Source organism: Mirounga leonina, unplaced genomic scaffold (assembly GCF_011800145.1).
Source record: "Mirounga leonina isolate KUSES-001 unplaced genomic scaffold, KU_Mleo_1.0 Mir_150, whole genome shotgun sequence".
Classification (NCBI taxonomy): domain Eukaryota; kingdom Metazoa; phylum Chordata; class Mammalia; order Carnivora; family Phocidae; genus Mirounga; species Mirounga leonina.
This window is the reverse complement of record NW_023270374.1, coordinates 32,207,187-32,213,398: the sequence shown is the minus strand read 5'-3', so window position 1 is coordinate 32,213,398 and position 6,212 is coordinate 32,207,187. Positions and strand designations below refer to the sequence as shown.

The following is a 6,212-nucleotide window of genomic DNA, read 5'->3' as shown; positions in this document are numbered from 1 at the left end:
TTGAGGCAAATGAGAGAAGTGTACACAAGTAAGGTAGACGGGGCCTTTCTCTGTATTTTCAAACTGGAGAAATCTCTGGTGTCTCTGGTTTCTGCCAAGAAGTCAAGAAGTGGTCCTCAGAAAGGAGATAGGGTCGCAGGATGAAAACCACAGGAACACTGGGGCTTCAAAGAAAGTAAAAATATCCTCTCTCTGGGGGTACAGTAAGGCTTGGCTACATTATTACAGCTATTCCTGACAAAGTCAAGCCATGTTCATCTTAAATGTATCCAACAAACTGCTCTTGGAATCAGCAGGACTCAGATCATTCCTACTTTGAGGTAAAATGAGCCTCTACAGTCAGAATCTGCCATTTTTTTTTTAGTGGGTGCTAAAGAAACACCCACAATAGGGGCAAGCAGGGAGGGAGGGGGACAGGTGACTATCACCACCTGGGGAGGAGGCCAGTAACGGGGATGGCATAGCTTACTGGGCCAGGCAGGTGGATAACTCTCCCTCTCTTGCTCCATATATTTTCTTTTCTTTTTTTTTTTTAAAGATTTTATTTATTTATTTGAGACAGAGAGAATGAGAGACAGAGAGCATGAGAGGGAGGAGGGTCAGAGGGAGAAGCAGACTCCCTGCCGAGCAGGGAGCCCGATGCGGGACTCGATCCCAGGACTCCAGGATCATGACCTGAGCCGAAGGCAGTCGCTTAACCAACTGAGCCACCCAGGCGCCCTCCATATATTTTCTTTATAGCATTTTTCACTACCTGCCCCTTGTATTTATTTGTCTTTCTTTCCCCTTAGCATGCCTATTCCACGAGAGCCAGGCCTTTGTCCTATTGACTGCTGTATCCCCTCTCTTACATCAGTGCCTGACATTTAGTGGATATTTAAAAATTAGCGGCTAACGAACGAATTAAAGAATGTTAAACAATTAGTTGAATCTCACCATATGCTGGGCCCTGTCCTTGAGGATGCTACAAGGATGGTGGGGGAGATAGGCCTGAACATAAATACACCATAGCTCGACACCTGATTTTTCCAAGGTATATCAAGGCGCCGCAGGATCCCCGGGGCTGAAAACTCCTGGGGAATACGGGGGCATTGGGAAGAAGCCCGTCGTGTGTCAAGAGTGCCAGGGAGCCCGGCGGAGCGGCAGGAGATGCGGCTGGAGACACAGAATGAAGCTCCTTGGCTCTTTGCTTGGCTTCTCGGCATCTTTTCCTGACCTGCGGGACCCTTGCCTCTCCTCGCTTCTGTCTGCGGGACCTTGGCCCAAGCAGCATCTCTCTGTCGCGGGACCCCAGCCACATCCTCTCGCACCCCGGGAGACGCCAGCCCCGGGTCTTCCAGCTCGTTAGCCTGCTACCTGCGAGACCTCCACCTGCGGGCTGAACCCCCCTCCACGCCCGCGCGCACTCCAGGTCCCCGCCCCCTGCCTGCGGTCTGCGGCGTGCAGGACCCCGCCCCGCCCCCTCGGCCCCCAGGACCCCGGCCCCGCCCCGCCCCCCTGGCCCCGCCGCTCTGTCCCGGGGGGCGGGGCCGCGCGCATCGGCGTCTCCAAGGCGGGGGGCGCGAGGCAGGGGGCGGGGCGGCACCGGCACCGGCCAATCAGCGCCGCGATCACATCCATGCAAATACGAGCACAATGGAGCGAGCCCATCACTCGCCCCTGCAAGCAAGCTTGAAATGGGCTTCCGCCTGAGCGGCAGCCAGGATGACCAATGACTCTGTGTTTTGGGCTGGCGAAGCCCAATGGCGTTGCAGGGAAGGTGGGCCCGAGCTGGGTTAGGGTGTCCTTGCAGGGTGTCTGAGCTAAACTTCACCAAATAATAGCTGTTTGTATTTTGGCTGCTGCAGGAGCCATTTTAGGTAAGTTCTTCTCTTAACTTTTTATTTTCCTCCCCGGCCTCCGCTGGCCGGCCTTGTCCGCGGGTCCCTGGCCCCGCCCCGCCGGCCGGGCTGGGGTGCCCCTATGAATGGAGCCGGGATGAGGGGCTGCGGCGGCGCCGAGGCCCGGCCGGGGTCCGAGCGGGGCAGGCGGCGGGCGGCCTGGCGGAGGGCAGGCGGCGGCCTGAGGCCTGAGGAGAAGAGCCGGCCTCCGCCGCCCCCCGCTCCCGCTCAGGCCGCGCTCGGGCCGGGCGGCCGTCCTTGGGAGTGCGCCGCTGCGGGCCGCGCGGAGGGGCGGGGGTCCGGGCAGCCCCCGGCCCCTGGCCTGGCGGGCAGGGGCGGGGCGTGCGGAGGCCCCCCCCTCCCCGGGGCGGGCCGTAGAGGGACCCCCGGGCGGGCCGGGCCGCGCCGCGCGCGCGGCGGGGGTGACCGCTATTCCGCCGCCGCCCCCGCGGAGAAGTTGCTCTATTGGCGTCCTGCGTCTGTTTGCAGGGGTGGAGGAGGGTGGGCTGGTGCCAGGCTGCTGCTCCGGGAGGGGGCGGGGGCCCCGGCGCGTCCTCGGAGCGCGCTCCCCCTCCGCCCCCTTCTTACGCACTAGCGCGCACTCGCCCCGAAAATTGGAACCCTGGAGGTGTCCAGCAGCCCCGCAGCCAAGTTTTGTGCATTATTAGATTGCATGCTTGAGCTTAAAAAAAAAAAAAGTAATCTGTCCCCTTTAGGGTATTTATTTTCTTCACTGTTGAGAAGTAACGGGAGTCTTCTGCTCCCAAATTTCCAGGGACATGCTTGTCAGATGTGCAGAGGGTTGGCAGCTACTTGGTTTTTAAAAAGACGCTATTAGGAAATCCCCTCGCTAGTGAGATAATTGAAATTTGAGTTTGCAGCTTCAGTTTTATTTGATCCCATTAAAAATACATAAGCAGGCACTTATATTTGTGTACATAAAGTATTCCTAGTTCCAGTTATGACTGATGTGACTGTGGTTTCGGTAGTGTGGGATCTAATAAGGCAATATAATTCAATTTTCAACTTGTAGGCCCGTGTTCTCCAAATTAGGGTTTATGGACCATTAGTAATCTGGCCAAGGTTTCTAGTGAATCCTTGACATCTCCAGGCATCTCTGAACTGTTGTATGTGCCTTACTCCCCACGCCTTCGAAACTGCTCATTTCTGGTGTAACAGATCGACGAACAGAGAAGATACACATTTTAAAATTTTTTATAATTTTCAGAATGTCTGCAGTATTGCCTGCGATTCAGTTAATGTTTTTCTCAAATGGCATATTGGAATACAATCCCGTTAGGCCCTCCGTTTTGACATACTTTATGGGGATATGCTTGTGGTACTTCGAAAAGCCCTGGTAGAGACCACAGTACTATGCTCCCAAGGCTAATTGTGAGCAGCCTTTCTTACTGGGGATCCGTAGTCACTGACTGTGCACTCACTATACAGTAGTTTATTGATCAACTAAATTGGTAGATCATGTTGGCAACCTCAGGGAGAGAGTTTTTGTGAACTTTGTGGCACTCTGGCAGGACAAAGAAGGTTTGAGATCTGTGTATGAAAAACTGATTAGGCACGAATCTTCAAGTACCATGCTTTATGCCAGCCAGAACAGGTGGTTTCATATAAGCAATGCGTGACTGTAACGGAAGGCCTGGGAAAATGGGGAGTGGTAAACGATTAATTTTGGACTTCTTTCTGTCCCAGGGCAGATCTCTTAGATGAATTGTGACGGATTATTTAAACTTTTTTCTTCATTCATAGACTACTATTAAGAGCTAACCTTTACCACTTTTTTTTTCCTTTTTGCTAACTTTGGAATCTCCTTTATAGTAACCAGAATATGATACTGTTTTTGCTGTAGTCTGGCCATGGGCAAAATAAATCTAGATCTGTTGTGAAATTATTTGTGTCTCCTAGTGCTATTACAGTAGGCCTGGAGTCACATCTTTTATACTGCGGTTATTTCTTTGCTATTTATTTATTTATTTAAGATTTTATTTATTTATTTGGCAGAGAGAGACAAAACGAGAGAGGGAACACAAGCAGGAGGAGTGGGAGAGGGAGAAGCAGGCTTCCCGCTGAGCAGGAAGCCTGATGTGGGGCTCGATCCCAGGACCCTGGGAGCAGGACCTGAGCAGAAGGCAGTCGCTTAACTACTGAGCCACCCAGGCACCCGTCTTTGCTTTTTTTTTTTTTGACATTTAGCTTTTCTGTTGTTACAGCATGCAGTCGTTCAATGTGATCACTTTTACCACAACTTTTTAATATTCTCTATCCTTATAATTATTTTTATAATTTATTGATATAGTTGGAAGTTCTCTGAACTAATCAGTGTATTCATGCCAACCACACAAGAAGTTGAAAGACCAGTTTGGAGTGAAATGGGAGAGCCACAAATTACACTGCTGTATTTCTGGGTGACCCTGTGGCAGTTAGTTTTTTATATTTACTGTTTTACTCTTATAACTATTTCAAATACCGAAGAAGATCTCAAGCAGAATCATCTCTCTTTAGGGACCAAATCTCATTTGTGATTTTTGCCATTATGTTACAGAAAACTTACCAGAAACAGCAGACGTTTGGGCCACTGTGTCATAGAGATCTCTCTGATTTATAGAAGTTTCAAACAAGTTTTTCGGTTTTCTTGGAAGCATGGCTTTGCCCCAAGCGGAGATTGTGGTTATGTCTTCCTGTGTTAAACCATGAGGAAAAAGGGTTCCACGCTCTCAGGCTTGGTTCTCACTGTAGAGGCCTACGTTTTTTAGTTTTCATGGAAAGACTTTGTATTGGTAATGGCCAAATGGAGTCAAACTTGTTCTGAATCCTTCTGAACAGGTTAGAGGATTCAAGGATTCTGCCTGCAAAAATATTTTCGGTATGTAACAATGACTGCATGTAAATCAACTGAGGAGACTATGTTTTCACTCCCTTCCATCCCCTTTGTCTCCCCGCCCCCCCAGTATAGCAAGGTTAGAAATAGTTTTGTGGGTTTTTTTAAGATTTTATTTATTTATTTGAGAGAGAGGGAGAGAGCACAGAGGGAGAGTGAGAGGAAGAAGCAGACTCCCCACTGATCAGGAAGCCCGATGCGGGGCTCCATCCCAGGACCCTGAGATCATGACCTGAGCCGAAGGCAGACGCTTAACTGACTAAGCCATGCAGGTGCCCTGAAATAGTATTATTTTTAATAAATATTTGGTGGTTTACTTTATACTTCCATTCCTCAATCAAAGCTTTAGTTTAATTCAGGTGAAAAGCTGCAGTGAATTCCGTGGGACTGCCTGCATTCTCCTGTACCAGGTTATTATATTGAATACTCTTTGAAATACATAAAATAATAGCTCGGGCTTAGATATCTGTTTCCTAGAGAACAGGTTTGGGTTTTTTTTTCCCCCCAATAGAATGTGACATACTTGTGAGACAAGCAAAAAGAACTAGCATTGAAATACCTGGTGTGTGTCCAGCACTCAGGCAGGCATTGGGGCTGCAGAGATGAAAAAATGTCTCCCATTTTCATGGTCACTCCATGAGGCTGGACTGAAGCTGAGAGAGGTGAGGTAGCTTATTTAAGTCCATAAAGCTAGTAAATGTTGGAGTCAGAATTTGAACCCAGATCATCTGGATTCAAAGCACATATTCTTTTCACCGACTACCCTCTAAAGATTTCTTTAAAAGCTGGAGTGTGCTGTCATGTTTTAGTGGTATGGGGCTAAGTTAACTGACCTAAGTTGTTCTACACACTCATCTATTTTTCCTTCTTCATTTCAAGAATTTGTCACTGAAGAGGCAAATTAGAATACAGTGAGGGTACCCTTAACCCCTCCCCGCCCTTGTCTCCACAGTGTAGGAGAGGTCCTTGTAGGGCACTTAAGAGTTCAGCCTAGCCTGGTACTAACAGCCATGAAGTGCAGCGGGAGAATGCAGTCACTTTTTCCTTGCCAAAATGTTCTTTTCTTTAGTTCATTTTGTGGAGGCGTTGATACCCTCTTGAGAAATTCTGTTACTTCCATAAAAGTCCTGAAGGTAGTAAAATGGAGTTATTTTAAAATATCCATCCCTGTTCCCATTTCTGAACTAAATTATTTGCATAAAATCCAGAGAAAAATGTTTTCTTTTTGCTTGTAGTACCTGTATTCTTTGGTTTTTATAGTGTGTAATAGTGATTCTTTACATCCTCCCATACTTACTCTTTTTGTTGTTTGCCATCATTGAGACCTTTAGAATCTTTCATAATGTATATGACATTAATAGTTCCTATTCTGAGAAATCATTTTTTTAAGTCGATGAACCTTTTTTCTTTATAGTCATAATGGAGGACTTAAAATTTTT

The 6,212-nt window shown here is 48.3% G+C and overlaps 1 protein-coding gene across 1 annotated transcript in view; it reads left to right on the top strand.

Annotated features, from left to right (window-relative positions):
* The first annotated feature begins 1,793 nt into the window (after positions 1–1,793).
* The window catches only part of CHD6 (chromodomain helicase DNA binding protein 6), a 195,950-nt gene continuing 191,531 nt past the window's right edge, over positions 1,794–6,212 (top strand). The window contains exon 1 of the mRNA XM_035006336.1: positions 1,794–1,859. The gene's annotated coding sequence lies outside the window, so the exon portion shown is untranslated. The remainder of the gene's footprint in view (positions 1,860–6,212) is intronic.